This window comes from Vulpes lagopus, chromosome 3 (assembly GCF_018345385.1).
Source record: "Vulpes lagopus strain Blue_001 chromosome 3, ASM1834538v1, whole genome shotgun sequence".
Taxonomy (NCBI): Eukaryota; Metazoa; Chordata; class Mammalia; order Carnivora; family Canidae; genus Vulpes; species Vulpes lagopus.
In genome coordinates, this window is record NC_054826.1 from 71,406,032 (window position 1) to 71,425,386 (window position 19,355).

The following is a 19,355-nucleotide window of genomic DNA, read 5'->3' on the forward strand; positions in this document are numbered from 1 at the left end:
ATGAAAAAATTCCTGGAAAACACAATTTTAATCAGTATTTTTTGCAGACTTTCAATAAATATTTACTTGGTGCAAACGCAAGGGGTAAGAATGAGCAGGAAGCTGAATAAGAAATTCCTTCCCACAGAGAGTTTAACATCTAATAAACTTGATTCCCTGATTTTCTTTTTCAATAGGTCAAAATCATATTGGATTGGTTGTGGCATCAAAAGTGAATTCTTCAAATATACTTCACAACTTAGTACTTGTAAAAATAGATTTTAGGAAAGTGCTTCTGAATAATGGGGAAAAAATTCTACAACTGGATAGACTAAAGTCGATAATTATTTTTTCTTTTGATCTATTTTTAACATTTCTAAAATAACAAAAGCTGTTTCTAGAAAGTGAATTATAGTTTTCTGTTCACTGAATTTGGTAAATAAAGAGTTAAATCCACTCTGATTTTAATTCTTCATCCTTTTCTTTTTGCCAGAAAAAAGAAATTATGAATAAATAAGTTCCAGAAAGAATTCCAGTATTCACAGCTCTTTTAAAAATATTACCATTTACCCAATATTTTTTTTTACCATATTTTCATTTACCCTAGGTAAAATATACAGGAAGACAAGTCCAAATTCATTTACTCAGCAATTACTGAACATCTACAATGTGGCAGGACTGCAGTATATTAGTCTTGAAAATAATAATATGAATCAACTATATTAGTTGCTTGTATCCTGATCGAGAAAAGTAAACACACATTCATCAAAATGTATTGATAAATTATGACAAGATTTAGGACATAAAAGATAGAATTCTAGCTCCTAAGAAGTTTATTAACTGATGAAGAGAAATTTAAATGTGTACAATTATAATATAGTGTGCTAAACTATAGCAAACAAAAGTGACCAACTTTCATATATTATTTAGATTTTTAGGGAAGACATCCACAGCATTAGAAATTAATTTCTAAATATAAGGAGGCAATACTGTGAATACAGAGTATTATAGTGAATGAGAGAAAGGATTATGTGTCTTAAGAAAGGTGTAGTAAATGCTCAGCATTTTTGGATTATAGTGATATCAGGGACATAAACTGCATGGACATAAATCCTATCACATAGCTTATTATTCTGTGACCTTTAGCAATTAGCCATATCATGGATAGGATTAAAAATAACAGTATCAACCACAAAGGGTTATTTTAGAGACAAAGCACAGTAATATACGTAAGGTAATTAAAACTGCCAAGCACCCTTCAACTACTAAATAAATACTATCCATCATTATTGGAATGATGAACATAGTATATTATTTTCAAGTGGGGAAGAAGTAGGATTTAAAAACAAATGCTCAAATACATAACACCCAGATCTTGGGTTCTAAAATGAACCCTAGGTAGGACTGGGCAGACATGTAAAATATGAGCCTAAAGCATTTGCATTGACAGAAAATAAGAAGGTACACAAAAAGAAACAAAACACAAACAATTGGGGCAGCCTGGGTGGCTCAGCAGTTAAGCACTGCCTTCAGCCCAGGGTGAGATCCTGGAGACCCAGGATCGAGTCCCACATCATTTTCACGTCAAATTTCACATTAATTTTCACGTCAGGCTCTCTGCATGGAGCCTGCTTCTCCCTCTCTCTGTGCCTCTGCCTCTCTCTGTGTCTCTCATGAACAAATAAATAAAATCTTTAAAAAAAAACCCACAAACAATTAAACACACAAACCTCACAATGATGGGGGTATAACAAAGAGACACAAGCCAATTGAAAGAATTTCCAAGGATTGTAAACCGGGAAAATTTTAGCAACAAAGTAAATAAAGTATTATTGGGTTATAACCCAAGGAATAAAATAAATATCCATGAGTCCATACTGACATAAATAAACGAATGAATACATAAAGAGATGATATTCCCTTTTCTACAATGTGTGTAGACACTCTGTCCTCAAGAGGTAGAGTATGAATCCCACTCCTTTAGGTATGGGCTCCAAATAGTGGTTTCTTTAAAAAGAATATAATATGAGAAAAGGGAGAAGAGTCACTTTAAAGTGATTAAACATGACAAGTACTACTCAGGTGAATATGAACAGTATTAAGCCATTTTAATAATATGCACAGTTGATCTAGCTAGATAAAAATGGCGCTGTCCTGTGGCCGTCTTCCCAGGAACATACACCTGAGCCTAATCATAAGAAAAGCATCAGACAGACCCTAGTGGTGGGACTTTATTAATGTCAGACAAGCCTACTAAGGTGAGATGTGCGACTGCCACCAAACTACTGCCCAAAAAATACTCATTAACTGACTCTAATCACATCTCCATTACTGTTCTTGTAAAACGTGAAAAGAGCCCAGATATGTAAAATCATCTTGTGACTTAAAAAAAAATCTGTGGTCTTCAAAAATGTTCTTTTAAAGGTACTCTTATTCCCTGGATCTATTTACGACTCAATTAGAATGAGTTATGTTTATAGATAACAGAGTGGGAATAGTAACACTTATGAAAAGAAAAAGTTAGTGGAGAATGAAGAACATTGGAAATGAGAACCCAGTTTAGAAAAAAAAAAAGTCAGGAAAAGTAGACAATGGTGTGGACAAACAGAAAAAGGATAACCTGCTACGAATTGTCTTTGTAGTTCTATTCACATCCTCAAGTGTTGTGTCTGTGTGTGTGATTTGTTTTGTTTGTCATAACCTACCTAATAAGAGATGTCTTTAGTACTTTCAATTACCTAAGGATGAATCTTAAAAGCCCAAAGTGAGATACTTTCACGAGTGAGTCATGCAACGTATTTCTTTATGAAGCAAATACACTTCAAAAACTTAAAGGTTACTGTTTCTGAATCAATATATATTTGAACTGCAGTACTAGAATTCCATAACAACAGAAAAGTAGATAGTAGTTTGTACTCCTTGAACCCTAAACTTGTGTCCATGGATTTTCAGTTAATAGTTATCTCAACCTGCTACGTATTAATACATAAACTGTCTAGTGTATCTTAAAGCTTTGAATTTGAAATGTATTGATACAAGAAGCTTTTGAAAATCTGTTGACTGCCTGCTCAAAACCATTTCCAAGAGAGAAACATTTCTCAAAGTATTCTCAGTAAGCAAAGATAAAGTGATGTTAATTCAAAAGCAGGGACTATGTGAAATGTTCTGTCCTCTATCCCTCTCCTTCAACTCACAAATCTTAGTTTAGGAAAGGCTGGGAAAAGTCCTACTAGCTTTTCTTTAATTGTTACTATAGCCTTTTCATGAATCTATTGGACATGATATCCAATTTATTTTGTAAATAATAATATCCAGTGGAACTATGTTCCATATTATGCGTTTTGAGCAATGCTGTTCTAGCAGAAATGTAACTTTAATTATGAACTAAGAAAAAAAAGAGCTTGAAGCTAATCTTGGGGCAGCAATGCCTTACTAAATTGTAACATGGGCAAATCCCTTAAGGCTTCTGTATTGCTTTCTTATCCAGGTGATTCTAATTTACTTTAATATTCTAAAGATATGTGATTTTATCTTTTTTTCAGAGTTGTAAACTCATGCTAAAGAAAAGTTTCCATTTACTCCTCATGTTATTGCTTACATGTTTTTTGGCTCATCTGTACCATTCATGGTTATTTATTTTTTAAAATTGAGGACCACTCTAGGTTGCCAACTTATATTTTAGAAATACGGGATTAACCATAACAAGCAAAACCTATCATATCATTTCATTATATTTTAACACTAAATTATTGGAAGAATGCAAATTTAAGAACAAGGAACAAAATTATACTGAATAAATATATCCATTGTAATATTTTTCTATTTGCTAGCAACCAACTTTATAAGAGACTGATGCCAAGCCAGTTATTTCAACTTTTTAATTTAGTTTAGCTAAGAATTAAGTATTATATATTAACCCTTTCTGTATTTTGGACCCTATTAGAACAATGTGTCAGTAACAGTAAACACTTCAGCACTTGAAATATTATAGCACTAATGATAATCCAAGGAGTATGGTTTCTCCTCCTCCTCCTCCTTCTCCTTCTCCTCCTCTTTCCTCTTCTCATTCTCTTTCCCGTACTATTTTGCCTTCTCTTTCTGTTCCTTCTGTTTCTCCTCCTCCTCTTCCCTTTCTTCCCCTCCTCTCCCTCTCTCTCTCTCCCTCAATCTCTCCTAGGAGAAGTCTCTGAGCTTTACTTAGACACAGGAACCATGGCTGCTAATTTTCTTCCTAGTTATGGCCTCATGACTAAATTGGGAAAATGATATCTTGTAAAAAAGTCATGCATGCAATTTACAGGTTACCTCTTTAAAAATGAAGCCTCTTGCCTTAGACATCCTCTTCTATCCCATGGGCAGAAAGGTATACATGGCAGTGTGCCAGCTTTAACCAATGGGTCAAGGACAACTCTTTAGGAAATGGCACAGTACCAAAATAGAAGAAACACAGGTTCTTGAATGAACTTAATCAGGAAGAACCAGGGTTTTATTTCTAAAGACATGTTGTGATTGTGCGAGTTGAGTCTATGGGAAGCCATTCATGGATACACATTGATGAGCTGCTTGAATGAACTGCTTAACTTGAGATTTCTGGTAACTCGCCTGTGGAGAGAAAAACATCAGTCTTTTTTAACTTGAGTAATGGAGCATTTGGGAAATATACATGGAAAAAAAACCCCAGAAAACAAAATGACCTTTATTTTTGGTTGAACTTGACAAAATATAACGTCTAACACTTCTCCTGGGATAGCTACATATCTGTGGGGCTCTGTACAACCTGAAAATGTAGGATCTCTCTTTTTTTTAAAGGAAATAAAAATTTTAAGATGGTGACAACAGAATATTAAGCCAAGCACTGAGCCCCTGAAACTGGCCATTTTCCCATCCCTTATATGTAAATTGTGGAATCTATTAGTCAGGATATTGGATTTCTTATGCCATCACAAAAATGTTCCTGACCTTCTTCTTATTTGTCAAACACTGTGTGCTCTTGAGCCCAAGAGAGTTTGAGAAGTATCTAGGCATAGTCTGTGTCCTGACCAAAGTTTGTATAATTAATGAGAGTAAGAAGAGAATCTTTACTATAAGCTGAAAAGCAAATCATAAAGAGAGAACCAGGAAGGGCTTAAGCCACACACTCATATTGACCTTTTTCCCTTTCTTACCAAACAAAGTACTCCCCTGGGCTGACGTGAGTGATGGGATGGACTACAGCAGTATATTCTCAATGTTTTAAAAAAGAAAAGCCTCTATTCTGTGGACTGGACAGTGTACACTATATGGATTGAAGCATCTCTATATTTACAAAATTCTGTTCACTTACCCCATTAACTTTACCAAGCATTGGTCATTTGGTAATAAAATCCTTAATAAGCATGGGACACATGGGAGGTTCCTGGTCAGCACCAAGAGTACTGGAGTTAAAGTGTTAGTGTAAGAGTTAAAAAATAGTCTTTATTCATTCTTTCATTCCTTTCTTCTCTCCAAATTTTCAGTCAACTGAATAATTTGGATAAGAGTCTACAGGAATCAAAACATCAGGGTTTTTTTTTGTTTTTGATTTTTTGTTTTTGTTTGTTTGTTTGTTTGTAACGGTAGCACTAGGATTTATTAAACTGTCTTAGTAAAGGCGCTGGGGCTTGCCCATGGTGCTCTTGATGTATAAATCCAGATATTTGTGGATTCTTGAGCAAGGACACTAGGAAATTGACAGCTAAGTGGATGTTGTACAGGAGCTCATCATCTGTCATCTTCACGTGGCCAACAGCCACTGCCAGGCATACCACCTTCTTCATCTGGGATTTGATGGTGGACTTCACTTCATCCACTTTGGCCACCATGTTCTCATTGTGGGTCAGCAAGGAAAGAAACTTGCCAGCTTTATTCAGGCCTGGACCCAGGATTCGTGGGATCTGCTTGATAAAAGATTCTGAAGCCAAAAAAGCATCATACCTCTTGGCCAACTTCTTGACTAGTTTTTTTTTTTTTTTTATTTTTGTTGAGTTTCTTCAGCACCTCAATGTCCATGTGGGGAATAGTCACTGCCTTGGCCTCAAAGGCTACTGGTCCCCCAAAACACACACGGAGAACTTGGGGAGGGGGTTGGGGTGGACTTAAGCCTGATGGTGCCCGAGAAGCGTCTGTCCTTCTGAGGGTCATAGTTCTTCAGGCTGATCTGCAGCTCGATCGTCTCCATAAACTTCCAGCCCGTGCACTGGTTCCCATGCAGCAGCCCCTTCACTGCCTCGCACAGGGTGTCGCGGAAGGCTACTGCTCATGGTAGCTCGCGCCGCAGGAACCCGCAGTTATTTTGTATATTACTATCAGAGTTGCATTGAAGAACTTGGTTTGGACTGACCAAAATCAAATTTAATACTATTACCCCCCCCACACACACACACACACACAATTAACCTGTGGGACTTGCATGTGGGAAAATTTGGTTCTTCATAGTAGATACTTATCAAATCAGCCACACTGAAGATCTTATCTCAGACCCCGTGTCCCAAAAAGGATCAAAGAAACTAAGAGATTTGTGATTCTAACAAAGAAAAATGTGGCCAGAAGGATGGCTGCTGAAACCATGACCCTCTTGTTGGAAAAAGCCGATAAACAATAAATGGAAGACTGGATGCTTCTTTATATTAAAAAGAAAAAAAATGACCCTGAATTTCCAATTTTATGAGATGGTAGGAATCTGGAGAGAAAGAAAAACAAACAAGCAAACAAACAACCCAAAAAACAAAAAGCAAAACCCTCTGAGTACAGAATCGCTCTATCATTCAGCTCTAGCAACTTGGCCAGGCATCTGTGTCTTACAGAACAAAAGAGCTTTTAGTTTTGTTTTTGGGGTCCCCCCTCCGTTTTCAGATCTGCCATTGTACCAAGAATGTAGCAGCTATAGATAATATCTAAACAAATGAAGCATTATTTTCAAAATCAGACTGCAGGCTAGACTTTACTAAAACCTATTCCAGAGCCATTAAGTGACTCAATTTAATCAATGGTTTCTTAGGGTGTATAACACACTCAGTTGTGGATTTTCACATTCATGCAGCTTTTTTTAAATCATAAAATGCAAATTATCAAATAATAAAACTGTCATGCATTTTGAAGAATTATCTTGGAAAATATTTGATATAGAATATTTGTGTTTTTTTTTTCTTTTAAAGAATTGCCTTAAAAAAGGAAATAAAGAAAACAACCAAAATCTAGATTTCTATAATGCCAGGCATTTTGTCTTCAAAACCATTTAGAAAATGACTTTAGTCAGATAAAGACTTGGCATAATGAATTAGTACATTAACACTAAGAGCAGTAGGTTCCTGACTAAACTGTTATTTCTCTTGTCATTTGAGAAACTTGCCATTTACAAACTTGCTTAGGGCTTCATTTTTGAGGCAAATGAAAACAGGATTTAACTCCATGGCTTCCACTGACATTAATGGAATCCATTCATCTACCTGGTCATGCTCTGCTTAGAAATTTACAGTTTAAGGCTAATATTTACTACACTATATGCTGTGAACTTGCTTTAGGAAAAAAGAAAAAAGCAAATGTAAATTGAATTCACTCACTCTTTGATTATTATTAAAATAATTTTCTTGAAAATTTGATGTATTCGTGTCTTATTCATAGCATACATTTCCAGGATATAGTTTCTCTTATTCATACTTTGATTTTTTTAAAAATCAAATGAAACAAAGATTGAGTTAAATCCTCTTTTGACTCTAATCTTCACTCCTCACCCTCAAGAAGAAACATTACTTCTTCCATTTGGAGAACTTGAAGTGTACAACATTTAGGGTACCCTCAAAATTGGGATAAATAAATTTCTCTAATATGTCGATTACACAAATGTGTGTCAAGAAGATCTTTAAAAATAAGCTTTTTAATAAATAATAATAAACTAAATTTTTCATCAAATTTCTGAATTCATATCCAATTAGTAATGTTAGCACAATTCCAAATTAAATAGGTCTTATAAGTAGAGACCTTTTAAGTAATAAACAAAAATGTATGCCTATGAAATAATATGGAATACCATTGAAATTACGTGTTCTTAAGAATATTGATTGAATTGGGAAAAAGTAACCATGGTAGATTACTATTACTGTTTGGATACTTGAAAGGGTCATACTCATACTCCTCTATTGCCATGTCTTTTGTAGTGCTTTTTAAGGAGCTAGTATACCTCTTTACCCAATTGATACTGTGCTTAGCCACATGATTCACTTTGGTCAATAGTCCATGAGCACATTTGATATAATCAACATCCAAGTAGAAGCATTAAGAGCCACCATGTTTCTGTTATCTGCCCTGCACTTTTTCTACACTACGAAATCAGCATGTTTGGTATCAAGGCTGCTCAATTGTAAACCAGATCTACATCCAATCTGTTGAATCTGACATATTATATGGTTGAGAAACAAACTTTGCTATTTAGTAGGACATTGAAAATATGAAGCTATTTGTTACTGACTGATAACACAAAAAAGATTTACTAATCAGTTTTTAAAAGATTTTATTTATTTACTTGAGAGAGAGAGAGAAAGAAGGCCCACAAGCTGGGGAGAGGAGTAGAGGAAGAGGGAGAAGCAGACTCCCCGCTGAGTAAGACCCCAAGACTCCTGGATTATGAACTGAGTCGAAAGCAGATACTTAAACAACTAAGCCACCCAGGTGCCCCTCATCATCATTTTTAAAGGTAAGATATTACAATGGCAAAATAACTGAAATTATATAAGCTAAAGAGAAGTCAAGTCATTAATAGTATTAGTAATACTTGCCACTTCCTGTCTACTCATATTTGTTTAAGCTAGGGTTTGGTTGTGATCAGATAGATGACTAACTGAATGATCACTTTTTTTTCCTATTAGTATTTTAAATGGTCTCTTAGAAAATGGGTCCCACATGGCTTTAAAATAGTGCCTTAGATTGGTGGCATCCCTGATCTACAAATGTTCTTCCAGAAAGGAAAAGCATTTTGTAACAATATTAGAAATATCAACATTTGGGGATCCCTGGGTGGCTCAGCGGTTTAGCGCCTGCCTTTGGCACAGGGCGCGCTCCTGGAGACCCGGGATCGAATCCCACGTCGGGCTCCCGGTGCATGGAGCCTGCTTCTCCCTCTGCCTATATCTCTGCCTCTCTCTCTCTCACTCTCACTCTCTCTCTCTCTGTGTGACTATCATAAAAAAAAAAAGAAAGAAATATCAACATTTATCATAAAAGAAACATATTCCTTATATTGTTTTGATTCTTATGTCACACTTAACTTTGCAAAAACAATGGTCATAAATTCTCAGTTTCATAACAAAATAGGCCTTACATAAGCGTCTTTTCTATTCTATTTATAGATGAAGAAATGGGAGTTAAATGACTTGCTAAAGAGTTAGCTATGGCCATATAGAATATTTTAGTGCCATGCACAGATGTAAGTCTTGGAATCACTATTTAATCATATCTATGTATAATTCTTTAATGCTATTAGTAATCTCTTTCAATTATCTTGAAGCTTTAAAAATGTATGTATGTATGTATCTTCGTATGTATGTATTTATTATGGAATTTTTAATATGAGATTTACCAAGTTAACAGACTTTTAAGTGTGTAATACAATATTGCTACCCATAGGGACAGTGGGTAAAACAAATATATTTGTGTAACTATTTTTTTTTTTACATTGATCAGGGACTCTCCATCTTCTCCTATCCTCAGTCCCTTGAAACCAGCATTCTACTATTTGTTTCTGTGAGTTTGACTATTTTACATATCTCACATATCTCACATGGAATTATGCAGTACTTGTCCTTCTGTGACTGGCTTATTTTACTCAAAATAATGTCCTTAATATTTATCCATGTTGTTGACCAATGTCAGGGAACTTCTGGGAGTTTTATGGTTTCAAACCTAATTTTTTTTAAAATCTATTTTGACTCGATTTTTGTGCATGGTATAAGATATGGGCCTAATGTTATTCTTTAGTATGTGGATATGAAATTTTCCCAACATCATTTTTTAAGATGATTATCTTTTCCTTATTTTATATTCTTGGTATTCTTGTTGACTATATATGCACGGATTTATTTCTAGGTTGGTCATTCTGTTCCTTTGTTCAATATGTCTGTTTTTATAATAGTACCGTACTGGTTGGATTATGATAGTTTTAAATTTAAAATAAGGAACTGTGATGCCTCCAGCATTGCTTTTCTTTCTCGGGATTAGTTTTGTAATTCCATACAAATTTTAGAATTATTTTTTCTGTTTCTGTTAAAAAATGTCATTGGAATTTTGATAGGGATTTTCTTAAATCCCTAGATCATTTTGGGTAGTGCAAATATTGTAACAATATTAATTCTTCTAACCCATGAACACAGGATACCTTTTCATTTATGTGTGTCTTCCAAGGTTTTATAGTTTTCGATGTATGATATTTTGCCTCCTCGGGTAAGTTTATTTTATATTTTAATAGTTTCTTCTTTTTGATGCATTTTTTGATGCAATTTTAAATGGGATTGCTTTCTTAATTATTTTTGGCAAGTAGAGGAAAAAAAATATTGACTACAAGGGAAATGAAACCAATATCCTTGAAATAAATATGAAGTAATGAAGAGGAAAAGATGATGGAGCAGGGAATAGACAGGGAAATAAAAGGGGAGTTAGGAGGGCATCAGGGCAAACCTTATTTAACACCTCACATAAAGTTGAACTATCCTAATTATAATCATAACAATCACATACAGAGAACTTACTGTGTGTCATGTACTATTACAATTACTTTATAAATCTTTATTAACCTATCCAGCTATGATGTCAGGTAGGACGTTATTACCACAATGTTATTAATGACTAAAGTGAGGAGAAATTTAAATAAATTTAATAAATGTTAAATTTTTATACACTTAATAAATATTAGAAAGAAGTATCAAAATTGAATTTGTCTAAGACTACATAAGTCTTAATAGTGAGGTTACTGGGCTAAGTTCTTTCCTAATAAATGTCTGGAAGCAAAGTCTGTCAAATAATACTCTTTCAAAGATGTCTAACTTATAAAGCTACTAAATGGTTTTCTCTGTCTCTTTGTCTTTCTGTATCTTATTTTCTGTTTTACTTAATTTAAGGTGAATTATCAACACATCCTACTCACATAAACATATTCTTTTTTTAAATTCCCATTTTTCAATATCCAGCCTCTGTCAAGAAGGCAAGCAGAGAGAGGACCTTAATAAGTGAATTGCAGCTATGCACTTATTTCAATTTGTGGCTGATTTTAAAGTATCTACATAGTTTTCTTATAAACATTAATTGAATAGCTACACAAGATTCTTTTGGATTATGGATACTTCTCAGTGAGTTGGTGTGTGAAAGCTGTATGAGTAACACAAGTTTATATATATTAAGTCAGCCCTGACTTCATATGGCAAGAAGCCATCATAAATGCATGCAGGCAGTTTGACACACAGACCACAGGACTTACATAAAGAAAACTATGAATAACTCTACTGTTCATAAACACTGTCTGAGACATACATCTTCATGACATTTTCTTGAACAAAGTAAAGTCTCTTAGAGACACGAGCTTTTATAAATACATTAAAAAGACATCTTGCAAACTCCTGCCTCCATTTTCCAAATAGTTGCTCAGTATTCCTGGAGGCTTAGGGTATATTTTTATCTGACTTCTAGGTGTCTTAAATAATTTCTGGTATTTTCAAATGCAAGGATCAGGCTTCAATTGTTATTTTACAATTTAGAAGTGAACAGAATGGCTTTATTTCCTTTAAAGAACTTATTTCTTTGTCCAAATGGCTCTTGAATAACTACACATTTTCTAGCACATTATCTAAATATAGTATGATTACATCTCTGCAGCTTGGCATATGTTCACCTCAGTCAACCTCTTGCCTTTTGAACAAATGTCTTCGATTAATATAGATAGCTACACTAATCACAAACTACATGGCAAAGGTGAAAAGAACATAATTTTCTCGTAATGTACTTACAACATGTTATATTGTCTTTCCTTGTTCTCTTAAATTTTACTAACTCATTGAATGTCATTTTAACAACGGAGAATATAAGTCCACAAATTTTAAGTTTGGTAATCATGCAGAGGTATGATTTCACTTAAACTATTTTACAGAGTGTGGCATGCTTTACAACTGTTATGTTTCTTAAAAAAAAAAAAAATCCACCATCCTCAGTTTAAAATGAACAACTGGATCAAAACTGTGTGTTATTTTCCCACACTCATACACAGAAAAAAATATTTACTACAAAACTAAAGATATAAAATGAATGACTAACCCATGTTAGAGCCTAGAAATGCATATTCAGCATTTAATGGGTTCTATTGTACTCCTTTCTTAAAATATCTCTAAAATTCCTAAGCAAAAAATGTGCCATCAACTGAAATGCTCACCTAAATGGTAGCAGATAAAGGGTTGGTACACATCCAATTTATAGCTTTGTGGTTTTTAAAACATAAACTTTTGCACATTCCTATATTATTTGTAATATAGGCCATTGAAAAATGCATATAATTTATTTTCCTCAGTTTAGGTGTGTTTGTGATTCTCTGAAATGGTGGTGATGTAAAGTGTGTCTAATATTAATATACAAATGTATATGTTATACTATTTTCTTTTTTTTAACTTCCAGAGAAGATTAGAAGTATTTATTTATTTATTTATTTATTTTAAACAACTTTATTATTATTATTTTTTATTTATTTATGATAGGCACACAGTGAGAGAGAGAGGCAGAGACACAGGCAGAGGGAGAAGCAGGCTCCATGCACCGGGAGCCCGACGTGGGATTCCATCCCGGGTCTCCAGGATCGCGCCCTGGGCCAAAGGCAGGCGCTAAACCACTGCGCCACCCAGGGATCCCTGTTATACTATTTTCTTAATAGCTATATTAAGGTATAATTTATATACCAGAAAATTTTCCCATTTTAAAATATCATTGATGAACTCTCAGATTTGGGACTGTTTGGGGATATTTTCTTTTAGCTATATTTTTTCCTGTGTATGTACCATACTTTCCTGTCTCTTTGGATATATTATAACTTTTTTTAAAATACCTGGACTTTTTGATAATATGTTTTAACAATTTTCATATCAAATCCCTTACCCCAAGTTTTGTGTTTAGATAAATATTCCCCCAAAATTTATCATTGTTATTTTTCTTGTTGTTTCTATTTATTTACCACTCTTCTGAATGATTTCTGTAGATTCTGTATTCACTGTAGTGTGCAGCCACCAAGATTCTGCTAGCTTTTATTTTTTCAATATTTATGTTTTATATGTTTAAAATTGGCTTTCTAAGATTAATCTTTCATTACTATAATTTGGTCAGCTATTAACTGGTCAGAAAATTTCCTTAAAAAGTGTTGTGTTTCATATTTTGCCAAAGAGATCTCTGTATGAAGGCATACCTTTGAACTTCAGGCAGTTTCTAAAACAGCCTTAGCTTTCACTTCCTACTTGGGTATGGTCTCAAGGTCAGCCAGAGGTGAATGGCTATGGCTTTTTCCTATTCTAGTTCTATCCTAGAAATGTATATAATCCTCCACATATTTGTAGCCTTCTAGATCTCAAGGAATATATTGTAGCTTTTTAAATACCCTATGATCATCTAGTTCATTATACTTTTTTTCAATGTTTTTCATGATGGAGTGCCAGTTTTGGTTACACCAAAGAAAATCACAGTCTTAGACAATTATGATGTTGCAGGGTGATTGCTATACTTGTTAGTAACGGCCTGGGGATAGATTTCTATTTTACTCTCCTAGAAAGATGAGCTACACATCTTAGAAATGTATTTCAGTGGAAATATTCACTGTTATTTGGGTGTGAATCTTATAATTGAGCTTCAAAAGACATTAGCTCTCCATTGACTGTGATACTATAGTTTTTCAGAGCTACTGCACAACAGAGATAAGGTAGTAGGGGAATTCTAAAGGGCATGGGAATAACGCTAAGTTGAAATGCCACAAACAATGCTCTCTTACAAGGAATCAGTAGGTTTTATTGAATGGATGATTTTTCAGTTCATTCTATTTCACTGGTTAATTTTCATAGTTCTGAAACAATTAATCTTGGTCATTTGCCAGTTTTGTTTTTGTTTTTGTTTTTGTTTTTCAGAGAACTGCAGGTCCTTAAGCAACCACTCTGGAAGTTAGTATTCTCTGCTGTACCTTTTTAATGTTTCTCTTTCCTATTGGTAGGAAATTAGTGATTAGTCCTTTTTTGGAAGAAAGGAAATGAACTTCCAGGCTATGTGTTCTTCTTTACTCACAATTGTGTAATTTTTTGGTAGTATTAAAAGACAATAAGGAATATCATTTACACATACAAAAGAAAGACTTCAAATTTCATCTTGGTACTGATAGTTGTTTATGAAACAAAGCCCCAAGGCTACAAAAGTTAAATTATGAGAGTTTAGAAATATTTTATTTGTAAAAGTTTTATTTGTTTTCTTTTCTCTGCATATGTCTCTGATTAGTTTTCACATATTAAGAGTAAGTTAAAGTCTCTTGCTGTACAATAAGACTGCAAACTCAGACTTTGATAACAAGGAGTGCTCTTGGGGATCCCTGGGTGGCTCAGTGGTTTAGCGCCTGCCTTCAGCCCGGGGTGTGATCCTGGGGACCTGGGATCGAGTCCCACATCAGGTTCCCTGCATGGAGCCTGCTTCTCCCTCTGCCTCTGTCTCTGCCTCTCTCTCTCTCCGTCTTTCATGAATAAATAAAATAAAAAATCTTAAAAAAACCCAAACAAACAAGGAGTGCTCTTTCTAATACTAAACAACATAAGACAAGAAAAAAAAAAAACAGATAAGTAGACAAGAATAGGTCATTTGACATTTGAATTTGGAAAATGTGAGAAAATAAATCTTTCTAGAAATGCAACAGAGCCTACTCTTGTTTATGCTTAGGTTTGGTATGGGAAGTTCTCTGTGAATTATAAATGAAAATTAATATCATCATGTTAGGTACATGTGAATATATCCTTATGCTTATGTAGTTAAGTACAGTTAAGCCTAAGCATAACAAATAATATGCAGTTCTCATCCTATATTGTGGCTTCAATTATCAACATTTTCTCTCTATTTATAATGTAGTGAGATAAACATTTCAATGTGTTTATGGCAATATTTTAAATTCTCAGTTTTATTTTATTTTCTCAGTTAGTGGTAGGTAGATAACCAAATTGAGTGGTCACCTTCAAACTACTCAGTCATGATTCTAATAGGCAGAGCAGAAATCTTTATTCATTTGGTTAACATTCTTTTGAGGGCACTAACCAAATTTCATAATTACATTACAAAGTGGCCCTACTTTAACACTATTTGGTCACAAATAGATACCTGATGTAGGGTTGGAATTCCTCACTGTTTGATTTTTCCCTTCCAACAAAGTCACTGAACACTTTGCCTCTATTGTGCTGCACATGTCCAAAATAATTTCATCCACATACTATTAGTAAAGACCGTAGCTGTCTTATTTATCAGTGAATCCTAGCACGTATGATATAATACACACACACATAATGCTTTTCAGTGATGACAATGGATATGATTATCTTGCATTTATTAATTTTCCAGATGATATTAAGACACTTCCTCCTATAAGAAGCAATTTAGTTACTATCAGAATCCTATAGAGCCTATAAAATTGGTTTAACTTTTCTTTTTTCCCCAGATTTATTGAGATATAATTGGCATATAATATTCTATGTTTAAGGTGTATGAGGTATTGATTTGGTAGATTTATATATTGGAAAATAATTACCTCATAGCATTAGTTAATACCTTCATCTCTGACATAATTGCCATTTATTTTTTGTGGTGAGAACATTTAAGATCTACTTTCCTGCAACATTCATATATATATAATAAACTGTTGCACTAATGCTGCAAATCAGATCCCAAGAACTTGTTAATCTCACAACTGGAATGTTGTACCCTTTGACCAAATATCTCCTCATTTCTTCACCCCCTAGACCTGGTAACCGCCACTACTGTCTGTTTCTCTGAGTTTGGTGCTTTTAGATTCACCCAAGTTGTTACAAATGGCAAGATTTCCTTTCTCATGCCTGAATAGTAGTCATGTGTATCTCTCCCATCTTTACTTATTCATCTGCTGACAGATATGTCTTCGTTATTGCAAATAATTCTACAATTAGCACAGGGGTCCAGATCTCTCTCTCTGAGATACCAATTTCAATTCCTTTGGATATAAAGCCAGAAGCAGGATTGCTGGATCATAGGGTAGTGCTATTTTTAAATTTTTGTGAAAGATCCATACTGTTTTTCATAGTGGTTATACCAATTTACAGTCCCACCAAAAGTGCACAATGGTTCCTTTTTCTCTACATCTTTCCCAACACTTGTTATCTTTGTTTATTTGGTGATAATCATTATTTTTAAAAATATTTATTTATTCATTCATGAGATACACAGAGAGAGGCAGAGACAAAGGCAATGGGAGAAGTAGGTTCATGCAGGGAGCCTGATGTAGGACTCAATCCCAAGACTCCAGGATCATGACTGAGTCAAAGGCAGATGTTCAACCACTGAGCCACCCAGGCATCCTTTATGGTAATCATTCTAACAAGTGTTAAGTGTTTCTCATTCTGATTTTGATTTGCATTTCCCTGATAATTAGTGGTGTTGAGAAGGTAGCAAGAGCAAGGGTCAACTTTGGGCTCATTGGTAGCTACAGGGGCCCTGGCTATCAGCATTCTCTCCTGCAGCTGCATAGTCTTCTCTTTGGCCTGCATGCTGCAGTGGAGACCAATTTCAAGGGATCAGGATGGGGGCATGCAAGTACATAGCTGGAGGGCCTAGTTCCAAGCATGAACACAATGGTGGGGATTAGTCAAGGAGCCTAGGCTGGTGTTGCACTTGCAGAAACCTGAGCTGGTTACAAGCTTCGTTCCCAGGCTCCAGTGGTGGTGGAGAGGGACTCAGGTGACTGGCATCAGTGAATGAAAATACTTGCAGGGTGAAAGCTGGCAAGATCTACCATAGTCCACAGTAGCTGTGCTGGCCTTGGCTTCATCAGTGGAGAATCTCCTGAGTTTGTCTGCAAAGTGAGTCTCTGTGAACTGGGATCACTCCTGCTGCCTATCCGCCAATAATAGTCTCTGATTTTATTCTTTGTCTCTAGCTGCCTCAATACATCTCAGCATTGCCAGTTTGGGCAGAGTGAAACTAGAGTGGCACCATTGGCCACGCCCTGGGTGGCTAGAGAATCTGGTAGTTCATTCTTCTTGTCCTGCAAAGAGGAACTCTTTCTAGCTGGGAAAATGGAATGCCAGCTTGTGGGGTGGGATGATACAAGTAAAATGAAGTTGTCTTCCTTCTTTTCTGGTGAAATTATTCTTAGCTTTTTTTGTTCCACAGTGTTGATAAAACTTCCTGTATGGACTCTAGACATTTCTTGGAGCAGTTTTTGTCCATGGATACCTGTGTAATCATTGATCTCTGTGGGGGTATAGGGTTGTGAGTCCTCCCACATTACCTCCCCACCACCTGATACTGGTTTAACTTTTCTTGAAATAAAAAGAAAATAATTTACCTAGGTTCAGAGAGGAAACTATAGAGTAATGAAACAAGAAGGGATTTATGTAGAGAAATGAATATCTAGACCACTAAAGTAAAGAAAACCAGGCATATGCAAATACATGTTTTGTATTTATGTATCTCTTTAAGTATATAACTGACAGAGAGATATCCAAAATAGAAACACAGTAATAGAGATTTTGTCAGATTTGTTTACTGATATGCTGTTCCCAGGACCTAAAAAAGGCCTTAAATCTTAGTTGGTATTCCACAAATGCTATCTGAATAAAAAATAAAAATTAAAAAATAGAACAGGAATAAGACAAGAATTCCTGAAGTTGATCACTTTTATATTTTTTCCAATGCTTAATATGAAATATTTTCCCACCATAATTTCTTACAGAACTATTTTGGAAAGCATACAAAACATATTTATAAGTATATATATTTTGAAATCTGATTATTTTGATATCTCAATGTGTTTCCTTAAGTTTGTATTATAGGAAATGTTTGATAATTTCATCTGCTCAGCATTCAAATGCATTCACATTTGAGGTTCCCTACCACTAAGGAAGCTATGCATATTCATGTCCGTACTGGGGCATAACCCAGTCTCCACCCATCAGGTACTCCCACAAGTACAGTGCATGTCTACAGGTAGGCAAAAATGAAGGATGCATTCAGGGATGCAGTAGGAGTATCCTATAGCAATGCTATGTTGTAGTAGCAGCATCCAAGATACACTCTTCCTCTTAAGGCTGTGGTTGAGTTTCCTAGTTTTGGCCCTTTAGGGAAACTTCAGTTCTGGGCAGTTTTCCAATTCACTCCAGCCTCTCTTCCACTACCACATTTCTATTGTATTCATTATCTGCCCAAGTTCGCCAGTGTTCTTTTCTGTTGTTTAAACCAATAATGTTTCAACTTTGCAGGGGAACCCTGAATAAAGCCCTGAGTCCTAGAAATCTTTAAAGTGGTGACAGACCCAAGCAGTGTTCTCCCAGTTGGGGTTACCAGCAATAATGGTGATGATTTAATTCTTCTTTGAACCTTGTATATGTTTTTCAAGTGGGTCAGAATGTGAATGTCAATTCAGAGAGGACTTTATAATTGCTTAATGGGATGTTATTGACAAAACTAAGATTTTTGTCAGCAAAATTTGGAAATTAACATTGATGGAATATTTTTAACTAACTATGGGTATAATATGGATTTTTCCAGTTATCAATCACAAATTTTACCTGTTATTTCCATTTTACTAGTTATTCCACTAATGTTGTATCTTTGTTCCCAGATCTAATTCTGATTGCTTTTTAAATTCTTTTTAATTACATTATATTTTATTATCATGACTTCTTAATCTGCTTAATCCATTACAGTTTCTTGGTCTTGTTTTGTCTTTCATGACCTTGATACTTTTGAAGATAACTAGTTAATTATTTTATAGAGTATCCATTAATTTCATACTTTTAAAGATTTATTTATTTGAGAGATGGAGCACACTTGCAGGGGTGGGGAGAGGCAAAAGGGAAGAAAGAGAGAGAGAATCTCCAGCAGACTCTGCAATGATCTTGGAGTCAGACACAGGGCTCAATCTCATCACCCTGAGATCATGACCTAAGTTAAAATCAAGAGTCTTACCTTAAAAAAAAAAAAAAAAAAAAAAGAGTCTTACCTTTAACCAACTGAGCCACCCAAGTGCTCCTCAAATGTCCCTTAATTTTAGTGCGATGCTGTATCAGGTTGATATTATGTATTTTAGACAGAATAACAAAGAAGTTACCTGGTGTTTTGTTTTGTTTTGG

General features: G+C 34.8%; 1 pseudogene; it reads right to left on the reverse strand.

The window, feature by feature from the left end:
* Positions 1-5,599: 5,599 nt before the first annotated feature.
* LOC121488046 lies at positions 5,600-6,138 on the reverse strand (annotated as a pseudogene).
* Between the last annotated feature and the right edge of the window lie 13,217 nt (positions 6,139-19,355).